Source organism: Suncus etruscus, chromosome X (assembly GCF_024139225.1).
Source record: "Suncus etruscus isolate mSunEtr1 chromosome X, mSunEtr1.pri.cur, whole genome shotgun sequence".
Lineage (NCBI taxonomy): Eukaryota > Metazoa > Chordata > Mammalia > Eulipotyphla > Soricidae > Suncus > Suncus etruscus.
This window is the reverse complement of record NC_064868.1, coordinates 116,269,317-116,284,511: the sequence shown is the minus strand read 5'-3', so window position 1 is coordinate 116,284,511 and position 15,195 is coordinate 116,269,317.

Below are 15,195 nucleotides of genomic sequence, written 5' to 3'. Positions count from 1 at the left end.
CAGATTTTCCTGGCTCTATTAATTGTCCTTTATTCCCACCAATAATATTGCTGCTATTGCCAGTTCATTGGTCATTCAGCAAAAATCCATCGAGCAACTTTTCTGGGTAAGGCATGGTGCTAGATGTCCTAAGGGAATTCAGAACTACTATTAAAAATGCAACATTTTAGTTGACTTGATTTTACACTTTCACACAATTCTATTTCATTTTCATAATTACACCACACAAATAGGTCGGGTGGCACCCTTATTTTTCAGATGAGAAGCAGGTTCAGGGAAGATAAAAAATATGACTTTTCAGGGGCCAGAGTGATAGCACAGTGGGTAGGGTATTTGCCTTGCATATGGCTGACCTAGATTGGATCCCTGCCATTCCAGATGGTTGCCTGAGCCTGCTAGAAGTGATTCCTGAGCTCAGAGCCAGGAGTAACCCCCAAACACTGCCGGGTGTGGCCCTAAAACCAAAAAGAAAAAAAACAACAAAACTACTTGCCAGGTATCTGAGTGATAGTACAGTAGATAGGGACTTGTATATAATGGACCCAGGTTTAATCCCTGGCACGCTCTGTGTTTCTCAAGCAAGGTTTGAAGTGATCACTGAGCACAACTGAGCAGATGGATGTGTCCAAGACAAAAATAAATAAGTAAAATAAATATGACTTGCCAGTGACGGAGATAATACAGAGGTAGAGCTACTTGATTTGCATGCAACCAATCAGGATTCCATTCCTGGCACCATATATGGTCCCCCCAAATCCAATAGGACTGGCTCCTTGAGCTCAGTCATAGGTAAGCTAGGTGTGACCCCATAATAAAACCAAAACCAAAAATGAATTGCCCGAATCACACAGCACACACTCAAATCAAGCCCAGTGTCCCCTCTAATTCCAAGTGCAATGTTTCCCATTGTTTGCAATTTAGTTAAGGAAACACACCACAAAATAGTCTGAAGTAGACAAGTTCAGCAGAGTCTTACGATCACACTAGGAGAAAAAAAGGAAAAAGAAAAATAATAAAATCATTCCTTTTGTGAGATAGGGTAAATCCGAGTCCACAAGGAGACCAAACAGACCAGTTTCTCTTAATGGGATGCTGACAATTTGGTTATATAGTCTTTCCCTGGCTGGCCCCTTGGCCAGTGGCTAACCTTCACCCCAGGCAGAAACTAGCAACTACTAGCAAAATCTGGGTGAATGCTGAAGGAACCTTGTTCAAGGACCTCCAATACCTCAAAGGTACAGTCACTGAGTATACAAAAGACAACATTTCCCCTCAACTGGCCTTGTGAAAAAGACGAGATAAAAAAAGACTGTCATAGGAAAACAGAGGACACATCTGTGGAAGGTAGAGATTGCTTCCAAGGAAAATAAATGAGTTTAAATCCCCCAGGGTAACTGAGAATTGGGCAAAGGAAGTGGAAGGGTGGCATAAAAAGGTAAATGAGACACATTTTTTGTTTCTTTTTGGTTTTTTTTCCTGACATATCTGATGATGCTCAAGGCTTACTCCCGGGGATCACTCCTGGCAGTACTTCAGGGGTCTATATGTGGTGCCAAATACCAAACCCAGGTTGGCCATGTGAAAGGCAAGTGCTCTACCCACTGTATTATCTGTCTCTCAGAACACATTTAAATGCTAGAAGATTCATTCCCAGGAAAACATCCTATAACCATTTCATGTATGATACAAAAGCTCCTAGGATTCTGCCAACCTTTGCTCCTATGATTTACTGCCTCTGGAGCCGTGGCTCCTGGTAGTAATTCTGTTTAGCATTTTTTTTGGTTTTGGGGCCACAGCTGGCGGTACTTGGGTTACTCCTGGTTCTGCACACTAGGGTTATTCCTGGTGGTGCTCAAGGGACCACAGGGGATGCCCGGTCAGTGGCATGCAAGACAAATGCCCTAGCCCCTGTGCCATAGGCCCCAACTGGTAGTAAATCTCGATTTGAACCATACTGGTTCGGGACTTAGATTTGTACAGTGGGCTCATCCTTAAATATTGGAGCTGAGAATCACAAAGGGTGGAAGAGAGGTACTGATGATGCACGGGGGAGAATTTAGCAATGGATAGATAACACAGATGCAGAAGTGGCCACAATACTGAATAGTATTCACAATTCTGAATACTGCAGAAATTCAAATGAACTAGAGTCAGGGTATGGGTAAAAAGGCCAGTGAATCCAAACAGCTGCCTGTTTTGATCATTTTATTGGAACACTGCCATATTCATTTCTGTGGCCACTTTTGTTCTAAAACAATAGAATTCAGTAGTCGCAACTATTGCACCAAACCATATAGACAGCAGAGTCTAAAATAGGTCTAATATAATGCTTTGCAGAGGGAAAAATTCCTTGCCCTTAAATTCACTAAAAATAGTGAAATGGTGAGGCTGGAGCGATTATATATCAGGCAGAGCATTGCCTTTGCTACATGCCACTCTGGTTTGATCCTTGGCACCACATACAGTCCCTGGAACCCTGACAAGAGTGATCCATGACTCCAAAGCGAGGAATACACCCTGAGCACTGCCAGGTGTAACCCCCTGAGGACATCCTCATCATTATCACCCTCATCATCATGATAATGATAAATAAAAAATAAAATATAGGGGCCAGAGAGATAGCACAGCGGTAGGATGTTTGCCTTGCAGGCAGCCAATCCAGGACAGATGATTCAAATCCCGCATCCCATATGGTCCCCCATGCCTGCCAGGAGCGATTTCTGAGTGCAGAGCCAGGAGTAAACCCTGAACGCCACCGGGCTCTCCCCAAGAAAAACAAAAAAATGAAAATATAAAAATAGAGAATGTTTCGTGATTGCAGGAGGAAGTGATTCAAATTATGCCAAGGATTTTCTGTTGCTAGTTTCCAGTACCACTGATACACATCTCAAATAATACCAAGAGAATGTTTTGTGTTATATGCTTGCAGTTAATAACTATCTTTCACTGAAAAAGTGAATGATAGGTGATTGCATAAATCAGAAATAATGTTTTTTGAAGAGCCTCATGCAGTGGTGCTCAGTGACTATTCCTGTCCTGTCTTTGTGCTCATGAGTGACCCCTGATGGTAAATAAGAGACCATATGTGATAGCAGGGATCTGAATCAGGATTGGTGGGATTGAAAGCAAGTCCCTATGCAAGTGGAGATTAACAGCTGAGACTATGTTAAACTGAGAAACTTCTGCACCTCAAAGGAAATAGTGATGAGGAGACAAAGGCCACCCACAGAATGGGAGAAACTATTCACCCAATACCTATCAGATAATCAGTGATGGTGGGGATGTGGGGAGAACGGAACTATTCATTCACTGCTGGTGGGAATGCCATCTAGTCCAGCCTTTCTGGAAAACAATATGGAGATTCCTCAAAAAACTGGAAATTGAGCTAACATGATACAGATAGCACTCCTAGGGATATACCCTAGGAACACAAAAACACAACACAAAAATGCCTTCTGCACACCTATATTCATTGCAGCGCTATTTACAATAGCCAGAATCTGGAAACAATCCAGACAACAAATGAGTGACTAAAGAAAATGTGGTACATCTACACAATGGAATACTATGAAGCTATCAGAAAAAAATGAAATCATGAAATTTTCCTATACATGGATGGATATGAAAACTATTATGCTGAGTGAAATAAGTCGTGGGGGGGGCATAGCAATAGCACAGTGGTAGGGCGTTTGTCTTCCACACAGCAGATACAGGATGAATCTGGTTCGATCCCTGGCATCCCATATGGTTCCCCTATCCAGGAGCCATTTCTGAGCGCAGAGCCAGGAATAACCCCTGAGTGTCACTGGGTGTAGCCCAAAAATGAAAAAAAAAGTTAGAGGGATAAAGATAGATACAGAATAGCCACTCATCTATAGGTTTTAAGAAACATAAAAGACATTGTAATAATACACAGAGACCATAGAGATGAGGGCTGGAAGGACCAGCCCACAGTATGAAGCTTACCACAAAGAGTGGTAAGAGAGTTAAGTTAGAGAAATAACTACACTGACATCTATCATGACAATGGTAGTGAGTGAAATGGAATGCCTGTCTTGAATACAGGCAGGGAGGGGGTGGGGAAGGAGAGAGATGGGGGGCATTGGTGGTTGGAAGGTTGCACTGGTGAAAAGGGGGTGTTCTTTTGTATAACTAAAACCCAACTACAAAAATGCTTGTAATCATGCTGATTAAATAAAGATAATTTTTTAAAAAAGCAAATTCCTGGGGCCGGGCGGTGGCGCTAGAGGTAAGGTGCCTGCCTTGCCTGCGCTAGCCTAGGACGGACCGCAGTTCGATCCCCCGGCATCCCATATGGTCCCCCAAGCTAGGAGCGACTTCTGAGCGCATAGCCAGGAGTAACCCCTGAGCATCACCGGGTGTGGCCCAAAAACCAAAAAAAAAAAAAAAAAAAAAAAGCAAATTCCTTAACTCTTGCACGATTTATCTGCCCCCAGAAATAAACAAAATATAAGAGCCTATTAACTGCATAATACATTACATCCCTTGCAAATGTGAGGCTGCAATTTTATGTCCTAACACCGCATATTTCCAACCATACCCTGCCACACCAAGAACAACTTTGACAGTGCAAAAACAATAAAAAAAAAAACCCACTACTATAATAGAACCAAAATACGGACAGAGAGCATGGGCAATGTCAAATTTGTAAGGTAGTAGAACTTAAAACACACATAAGACAAATATCAGATGAACTCATCTGTGGGATATAGAATAATTGGACAAGGGAAAGCAAGGCATCAAAAGTGGGAGACCTCGATTACCCTAGAATTTAAACAGTAGAACTGAGGATAGGGAAGGAAAGTTTCTGAAGAGGGTGAAATAAGAAGCAGCAGCTGGACGGTAATAAGATCAGGGACCTCAGACACACTGATGGTGAAGAGGTGTTAATAACTGAACCATAGAACCAAGGAAACAAAAGCATGGCATCCAAAATATAATGCCGAACTTTTAAATATTGCTTGTTGGTTGGTCTAGAGTGATAATACAGTGGGTTGAGCATTTGTTTTGCCCATGAGTGACCTGGGTTCGATCATCGATACCCCCTATGGTCCCTCCAAAATCACCAGGAGTGATTCTTAGTACAGAACTAGAAGCAAGCCCCAAGCACAGCTGAATGTGGCCCCCAAACAATTGTTTCTTGTCAAGGAGGCAGAATTTTGAGGCAAGGAGGGAATGTGGGAGAACTGGTAGAGGAAAGCTGACACTAGTGATGGGATAGACTTAGGGAAATTATATATCTGAAACTCGACTATGAATAACTGCAAAATCACAGTACTTAAAAATTTAAAAATATGTGTACACAAAAGAAAAAATAAACACAAAATTCAGGATATGGGCTGCTTTTGTGTAAGGGGGAATTTAGATAGATTCAACGATTTTGGTAATGCTCTTGCTCTTAGGCTGATGGTAGATGTTTCATTATTATTATTATTATATTATTATGTTCCACAAATAATATAATATAGATTCCTTTATCTGTATTAAAATTATATAGCATTTTTACAAAGTATAGTGTTAGCAAGTAGTAACCTGTTCAATATTATAGCATAGTCGGTTAGAGAAAAATTAGCTGGCAGGGATAGCAAATAACCAGGCAGGACTGCTTTTGGAAACATTTTAAGTGTTTCTTGTAAAATTATTCAGAACCTGGGGGGAGAATCCCAGTAGGAGAATGGACTCCATGGTTCTAATGATGGGGGTTGGTCGCTGTGATTTATACTACTAGCTCTAGATATATGAACAGAATGTGTAGGATCAGGAGGACAAAATCCAAAGACCATTGGAAAAAAACTTTAGGACTAAAGATAGTACAGTAAGTACTAACTTGCCTTCCATACTCTTGGCATAGATTTGATTCCTAGCAGTGCTTCTGGACCCTTGAACACTCCCCATGAATAAGCTCTGAGCCTTGCTGGGGGTGAACTGAACCTCCTCCAATATTTTAGGGGTTAAAGAGATAGCTTAACACCCTAGAGAGCATGCTTTGTATGCAGGGGCCCAGGTTCTAACCTCAACACTACATGATTCCCCCAGCACTGCTGAGAATGGCCTCTAAGAATCAGCTTTTAAAGTACTACTAGTTGTGGCCCAGAAACAAACAAGATATATTTTCCCAAATATTTAGTAACTTACAGAATCTGCACTTTTTTAAAATGAATTCTATATGCATTGCTACATGCATTACTGTGTGGCTGTTTATTTTGCTTAATGTTCTTTCATGCATATATTTGCTTGTCAATATACCTAGATCAAACTCAGCATTTTAAGGTCAATCTAAATACATAACCACACTGTCTATGGATAAGTATTCTTGATACATCTTTGAAATATTTAATTATCACACTTAATTATCACACATTTAATTATCACACATATTATTTTTCTCTTTTCCTTAAATTTTCCCTTTTTTGTGCCATGCTTTTATTCAAACAAAAGGGAGAAAATACATGGTAAAAATAGCCAATGTAATAATTTATAGCACTAAATAGGTTTAGCCTGGCATGTGCCAGTAAGTACCCCGAGCTGTTCCTGTCCTTCAGTGCTGAATACTCACCTTAAGGACCAGCAAAACCTCTAATAGTCATTTGGTAACAAAACCAAAAATCAAGAGGGATGAAAAGCTCTACAAAGTGTGTCAAATAGCAGAATAAGGCAGGTCTCATGGGGATATGTGAGAAGGATTGGGCAAATTTCACTGAATGATCCTATTACTCTGACTTCCAATAATGAAAGCATCAAGGCATTTCCATAAGGTTGGTGACACTCTCCAGTCTTCCTGAAAGAACATAACAGTCATTTGTGTAACTCTTAAAACATAATTTAAAAAGCTGCACCATAATCATAAAAATGCAGACTTAAAGAGAAATATATTTATATTCCTGCTGCATTGATAAAGTAACATTTTATCCTGAAAGCCATGAACATTTTGCAGCAGCACTCAGACCTGACCTTCACACATATGGACCATTATTCATTACAAAGAAGTTTCAGAATTTTAGAGTAATCTTGTTTAATTTTAATTCTCCATTATCGGACTGTGAAAAACTGTGAGTGCTGCCTGTGTATGTCTGTCTACTATCCTGTTGTATGAACCTCTTGGGAGTGGGAGAAAAGAGGCTCCAGCAGAGAGCACTTTGGCTCCGCTTCGCTACGCGGCTGTGCGCTCTTTTTAAGAAAAGAACACCATCGCAACAAGAAGAAAAAATCAACTAAGAACTGTGTTGGATCACGGAAGCAAGCATTTCTCTCCAGACTGTCTTCTCTGCTGGGTGTTCGGGCCTAAGATTTGATCCTGTGTGAGGCTTCATCCATGGAGGACTCCCCTCCTTTAGAGGCAAGTCGGCCCATCCAGAAAGGGCGGAGCCAGGAGTGTGCTGCCTGCATCATTTAGCCAATGAATACCACCACAACATGTAGAAAAACCCACAATACAAGTGTGACAATGGGGAAACAACACAGGTCAGCATCAGACATAGAGAATGAAGAAGACAATTTTGATGACCAGATAATGACCAACCAACTAATCAACGTCTCAGATAAGGACTTCAGACTAGCAATATGGAAGATGCTCAACGAACTCCAAGAAACCATGGATTGAGTTGAACAGAACACTAATAAGAACGAAGAAAATAACACTAATAAGAACGAAGAAAATATGAAGACAGAAATCACAAAACTCCAAACTGAAATAACATGTCAAGTAACAGGACTGAAAAAGTCAGTAAACGAAGTGAATGACAAAATGGATAAGCTCTGGGACAGGGTATCAGAAGCGGAGAATAGACTTGGTGCTGTGGAAGATGAGATACATAACAATTCCATACAGCAGGAGAGATTGGAAAAAAAACTTAAAGCAAATGAACAGTGGAAAAATTAGTCAAAGAATGGGAACAGATGAAAATAGAAGTCTATGATAAGCTCAACAGAAACAACTTAATAATCATTGGAGTCCCAGAGACCCAGGAAGAAAATTTCCAGGAAGAATCAACAGTCAGGAACATCATTAAAGAGAAACTTTCAGAGCTAAAGAATATATGTGATCAAATCCTGCATGCTCGAAGAGTACCAACCAAAAGAGACCCCAGAAAAACCACCCCAAGACACATCCTAGTCACAATGACGAATCCCACAGATAGAGACAGAATTCTGAAAACAGCAAGATCAAAAGGGGAAATTACGCGCAAGCAAGCATCCTTGAGATTTACAGCAGACCTGTCACCAGAAACACTCAATGCCAGAAAGCAGTGGTGGGATATTGTGACAAGACTGAATGAAATGAATGCTTCACCTAGAATACTATACCCAGCAAAACTCACTTTCCGGTTTGACGAAAAAAAACATGGTTTCACAGACAAAAAACAGCTCAGAAACTTTACAGACTCAAAACCAGTCTTAAGAGAAAAACTGGAAGACCTAATTTAAGACTAACCAAAAGACACACCAAATTTTGATATAAAGATGGCATTAAATCCCAGGACAATTCTTTCTCTCAATGTCAGTGGACTAAATACACCAGTTAAGAGACACAGAGTGGCTAAATGGATTAAAAAAAACTCAATCCAACCTTCTGCTGCCTACAAGAAACGCACCTGAATAGTCAGAATAAACAGACTCAAAATAAAAGGCTGGAGAAAAATTATCCAAGCAAACAACACCCATAAAAAAGCTGGAGTGGCCATACTAATATCAGATAATGCAAACTTTATACTCTGCAAACTTTATACTCAGGAAGGTTGTAAGGGACAAAGAAGGACATTTTATATTAATCAAGGAGTATGTAGAGCAGGAAGAAATCACTCTCCTAAACATACATGCACCGAATGAGGGGCCAGCAAAATATTTAATATAACTGTTGACAAATCTGAAAAATAATATCAATAACAACACAATAATTATGGGGGACCTCAACACGGCTTTGTCAACACTAGATAGGTCAACCAGACTGAAATCCAACAAGAATATACTAGACCTGAGGAGAGAAATGGAAGAAAGAGGCCTAGTGGATATATATAGGACACTCCATCCCCAGAAACCTGGATACACATTCTTCTCCAATGTACACGGGACATTCTCCAGGATAGACTACATGCTGGCACATAAAACATACCTCCATAATATCAAGAGGATAGAAATTTTGCAGGTTACCTTCGCTGACCACAAGGGTCTGAAATTATATGTGAACTACAAAGGGACACAGAAGAAAAACTTTAACACCTGGAAGTTAAACAGCCTCATACTCAATAACCAGTGGGTCTGAGATGAAATCAAGGAGGAAATCAAGTTTCCTGGAAACAAATGACAATAAAGACACAAACTATCAGAACTTATGGGACACAGCAAAAGCAGTACTGAGAGGAAAATTTATAGCTTTGCAAGCACACATCAGAAAGGAAGAAGGCGCTTACCTGAGTAGCTTAATGACACAGCTAATAGAACTAGAAAGTGCTCAACAAAAGAACCCAAAAATAGGGAGACAGAAGGAAATAACAAAGCTGAGAGCAGAAATCAACGAAGAAATAAACAAGATTGATAGACCACTGGCAAGCCTAACAAAGAGAGAGAAACTTGATAACTCGTATTAGGAATGAAAAAGGAGAGATCATACTGATATGACAGAGATTCAAAGGGTAATCAGAAACTACTTTGAAAAACTCTATGCCACTAAAAATGAGAACCTGGAAGAAATGGATAAATTCTTGGATTCTCATAATCTTCCACGGTTGAAGGAAGAGGATGTAGCATATCTAAACACCCCCATCACCATTGATGAAATTAAAACGGTAATCAAATGTCTGCTCAAAAACAAGAGCCCAGTCCCAGATGGATTCACCAATGAATTCTTTCAAACGTTCCAAGAGGAACTACTATCAATCCTGGCAAGACTCTTTCATGAAATTGAACAAATGGAAACACTTCCAAATAGCTTTTATGAACCCAACATCAGCTTGATACCTAAACCAGACAGAGATGCTACGAAAAAAGAAAATTACAGACCAATATCGCTGATGAATGCAGATGCAAAGATCCTCACCAAAATCCTGGCAAATAGGATTCAATGCCTCATTAAGAAGATCATCCTATGATCAAGTAAGTTTCATCTCAGGAATGCAAGACTGGTTTAACATCCGTAAATCTATCAACATAATACACAACATCAACAACAAGAAAAACAAAAAACACATGATCATATCAATAGGTGCAGAGAAAGCATTTGATAAGGTCCAACACCCATTCTTAATCAAAACTCTCAGCAAGATGGGAATGGAAGGAACCTTTCTCAATATATTTAAGGCCATCTACCAAAGCCAGTGGCAAATATTATCCTCAATGGAGAAAAACTAAAAGCCTTCCCTCTAAATTCTGACACAAGACAAGGCTGTCCTCTCTCACCACTCCCATTCAACATAGCCCTGGAAGTACTTGCTATAGCGATTAGGCAAGAAAAGGATATCAAGGGAATCCAGATAGGAAAGGAAGAAGTCAAGCTCTCACTGTTTGCAGATGACAAGATACTCTACTTAGAAAACCCTAAAAACTACCAAAAAGCTTCTAGAAACAATAGACTCATATAGCAAGATGGCAGGCTACAAAAGTAACACGCAATAATCAATGGCCTTTCTATACACCAATAGTAATAAGGAGGAAATGGACATTAATAAAACAACCCCATTCACAATAATGCCACACAAACTCAAATAACTTGGAATCAACTTGACTAAAAATGTGAAGGAACTATACAAAAAAAACTATAAAAACTCTGCTCCAAGAAATAAGAGAGGACACGCAGTAATGGAAATGCATACCCTGCTCATGGATTGGCAGGATTTTCTTCATCAAAATGGCAATACTCCCCAAGGCATTATACAGATTTAATGCGATCCCTCTAAAGATACTCATGACATTCTTCAAAGAAGTGGATCAGGCACTTTTGAAATTCGTTTGGAACAATAAACACTCTAGAATAGCTAAAGCAATCATTGGGAAAAAGAATATGGGAGGAATTACTTTCCCCAACTTTAAACTCTACTACAGAGCAATAGTTATCAAAACAGCATGGTATTGGAAGAAGGACAGGCCCTCAGATCAGTGGAATAGGCTTGAATACTCAAAATGTTCCCCAGATATACAATGGCACTTTTTTAAGTCAAACCCTTCCTGCCGGAGTCTCGCACCTCCTTACCCAAGTCTCGCTCTTCCTCCCTGCCCCGCCCTTTCTGACTAAATGGTCTGGCACTTGTTGCCCGAAATTACGCACTTTTTTAGTCACACACTTCCTGCCTAAAGTCTCGCACCTCCTTACCCAAGTCTCGCTCTTCGTCCCTGTCACGCCCTTTCTGTCTAAAGAGTCTGGCACTTTTGTTAGTCACGCACCTCCTGCCTAAAGTCTCTCACCTCCTTACCCAAGTCTCCCTCTTCCTCACTGTCACGCCCTTTTTGCCTAAAGTGTTCTGCACTTTTTTAGTCATGCACTTCCTGCCTAAAGTCTCGCACCTCCTTACCCAAGTCTCGCTCTTCCTCCCTGTCACGCCCTGTCTGACTAAAGAGTCTGGCACTTGTCGCCCAAAGTGAAGCATTATTTTTAGTCACGCACTTCCTGCCTAAAGTCTCGCAGTACCATACCCAAGTCTCGCACTTCCTCCCAGTCATGCCCTTTCTGACAAAAGTGTCTGGCACTTTTTTAGTCACACACTTCCTGCCTGTATCTCACACATCCTAACCAAAGTCTCGCACCTCCTCTCCTTACCCAAGTCTCGCTCTTCCTCCCTGCCCCGCCCTTTCTGACTAATGAGTCTGGCACTTGTTGCCCGAAGTGAAGCACTTTTTTTTAGTCACGCATATCCTGCCTAAAGTCTCGCACCTACTTACCCAAGTCTCGCTCTTCATCCCTGTCACGCCCTTTCTGAATAGAGTCTGGCACTTGTTGCCCGAAGTGACATACTTTTTTAGTCACGCATTTCCCGTCTAAAGTCTTGCACCTCCTTGCCAAGTCTCGCTCTTCCTCCCTGCCCCGCCCTTTCTGACTAAAGTGTCTGGCACTTTTTTTAGTCACGCACTTCCTGCCCGAGTCTCGCAAATACTTACCCAAGTCTCGCTAGTCCTCTCTGCCCCACTCTTTCTGACTAGAGTCTGGCACTTGTTGCCCGAAGTGACGCACTTTTTTTAGTCACCCACTTCCTGTCCAAAGTCTCGGAGCTCCTTACCCAAGTCTCGCTCTTCCTCCCTGCCCCGCCTTTTCTGACTAAAGAGTCTGGCACTTGTTGCCCGAAGTGATGCCCTTATTTTAGTCACGTACTTCCTGTCCAAGTCTCAGAGCTCCTTACCCAAGTCTCACTCTTTCTCACTGTCCCGCCCTTTCTGACTAAAGTGTCTGGCACTTTTTTTAGTCACGCACTTCCTGTCTAAAGTCTCGCACCTCCTTACCTCTTCCTCCCTGCCCCGTCTTTTCTGACTAAAGTGTCTGGCACTTTTTTTAGTCACGCACTTCCTGCCCGAGTCTCGCAAATACTTACCCAAGTCTCGCTAGTCCTCTCTGCCCCACTCTTTCTGACTAGAGTCTGGCACTTGTTGCCCGAAGTGACGCACTTTTTTTAGTCACCCACTTCCTGTCCAAAGTCTCGGAGCTCCTTACCCAAGTCTCGCTCTTCCTCCCTGCCCCGCCTTTTCTGACTAAAGAGTCTGGCACTTGTTGCCCGAAGTGATGCCCTTATTTTAGTCACGTACTTCCTGTCTAAGTCTCAGAGCTCCTTACCCAAGTCTCACTCTTTCTCACTGTCCCGCCCTTTCTGACTAAAGTGTCTGGCACTTTTTTTAGTCACGCACTTCCTGTCTAAAGTCTCGCACCTCCTTACCTCTTCCTCCCTACCCCGTCTTTTCTGACTAAAGTGTCTGGCACTTTTTTTAGTCACGCACTTCCTGCCCGAGTCTCGCAAATACTTACCCAAGTCTCGCTAGTCCTCTCTGCCCCACTCTTTCTGACTAGAGTCTGGCACTTGTTGCCCGAAGTGACGCACTTTTTTAGTCACCCACTTCCTGTCCAAAGTCTCGGAGCTCCTTACCCAAGTCTCGCTCTTCCTCCCTGCCCCGCCTTTTCTGACTAAAGAGTCTGGCACTTGTTGCCCGAAGTGATGCCCTTATTTTAGTCACGTACTTCCTGTCCAAGTCTCAGAGCTCCTTACCCAAGTCTCACTCTTTCTCACTGTCCCGCCCTTTCTGACTAAAGTGTCTGGCACTTTTTTTAGTCGCGCACTTCCTGTCTAAAGTCTCGCACCTCCTTACCTCTTCCTCCCTGCCCCGTCTTTTCTGACTAAAGTGTCTGGCACTTTTTTTAGTCACGCACTTCCTGCCCGAGTCTCGCATATACTTACCCAGGTCTCGCTAGTCCTCTCTGCCCCCCCCTTTCTGACTAAAGAGTCTGGCACTTGTTGACCTAAGTGAAGCACTTTTTTTAGTCACACACTTCCTGTCCAAAGTCTCCGAGCTTCTTACCAAAGTCTTGCACCTCCTTACCCAAGTCACGCACTTTCTTCCTGCCCCGCCCTGACTAAATTGTCTGGCACTTTTTTTTAGTCTCTCACCTACTTACAAAGTGTCGCTCTTCCTACCTGCCCCGTCTTTTCCGACTAAAGTGTCTGGCTCTTTTTTTAGTCACGCACTTCCTGCCCGAGTCTTGCATATACTTACCCAAGTCTCGCTCTTCCTCTCTGCCCCGCCCTTTCTGACTAAAGTGTCTGGCACTTGTTGCCTGAAGTGACGCCCTTTTTTGTCACGCACTTCCTGTCCAAAGTCTCGGAGCTCCTTACCCAAGTCTCGCACCTCCTTACCCAAGTCTCGTTCTTTCTCACTGCCTAGCCCTTTCTGACTAAATTGTCTGGCACTTTTTTTAGTCATGCACTTCCTGTCTAAAGTCTCACACCACCTTACCAGGTCTTGCTCTTCCTCTCTGCCCCGCCCTTTCTGACTAAAGTGTCTGGCACTTGTTCCCCGAAGTAACGCCCTTTTTTCAGTCACGCACTTCCTGTCCAAAATCTCGGAGCTCCTTACTCAAGTCTCGCACCTCGTTACCCAAGTCTCGTTCTTTTTTTTTTGGTTTTTGGGCCACACCCTGTGACGCTCAGGGGTTACTCCTGGCTATGCGCTCAGAAGTTGCTCCTGGCTTCTTGGGGGACCATATGGGACGCCGGGGGATTGAACCAAGGTCCGTCCTAGGCTAGCGCAGGCAAGGCAGGCACCTTACCTTCAGCGCCACCGCCCGGCCCCCAAGTCTCGTTCTTTCTCCCTGCCCCGCCCTTTCTGACTAAAGAGCCTGGCACTTGTTGCCGGAAGTGACGCCCTTATTTTAGTCACGCACTTCCTGTCTAAAGTCTCGCACCTCCTTACCAAGTATCGCTCTTCCTCCCTGCCCGGTCTTTTCTGACTAAAGTGTCTGGCACTTTTTTCAGTCACGCACTTCCTGCCCGAGTCTCCCATATACTTACCCAAGTCTCGCTAGTCCTCTCTGCCCTGCCCTTTCTGACTGAAGTGTCTGGCACTTGTTGCCCGAAGTAACGCCCTCTTTTTAGTCACGCATTTCCTGTCCAAAATCTCGGAGCTCCTTATTCAAGTCTCGCACCACGTTACCCAAGTCTCGTTCTTTCTCCCTGCCAGGCCCTTTCTGACCAAAGTGTCTGTCTCTTTTTTTAGTTGTGCACTTCCTGTCTAAAGTCTCGCACCTCCTAACCAAGTGTCGCTCTTCCTCCCTGCCCCGTCTTTTCTGACTAGTGTCTGGCTCTTTTTCTAGTCACGCACTTCCTGCCCGAGTCTTGCATATACTTACCCAAGTCTTGCTCTTCCTCTCTGCCCGCCCTTTCTGACTAAAGTGTCTGGCACTTGTTGCCTGAAGTGACGCCCCTTTTTTAGTCACGCACTTCCTGTCCAAAATCTCGGAGCTCCTTACCCAAGTCTTGCACCTCCTTACCCAAGTCTCGCTCTTTCTCCCTGCCCCGCCCTTTCTGACCAAAGTGTCTGTCTCTATTTTTAGTCACGCACTTCCTGCCCGAGTCTTGCATATACTTACCCAAGTCTCGCTCTTCCTCTCTGCCCCGCCCTTTCTGACTAAAGAGTCTGGCACTTGTTGCCCGAAGTGATGCCCTTTTTTTAGTCACGCACTTCCTGTCCAAAGTCTCGGAGCTCCTT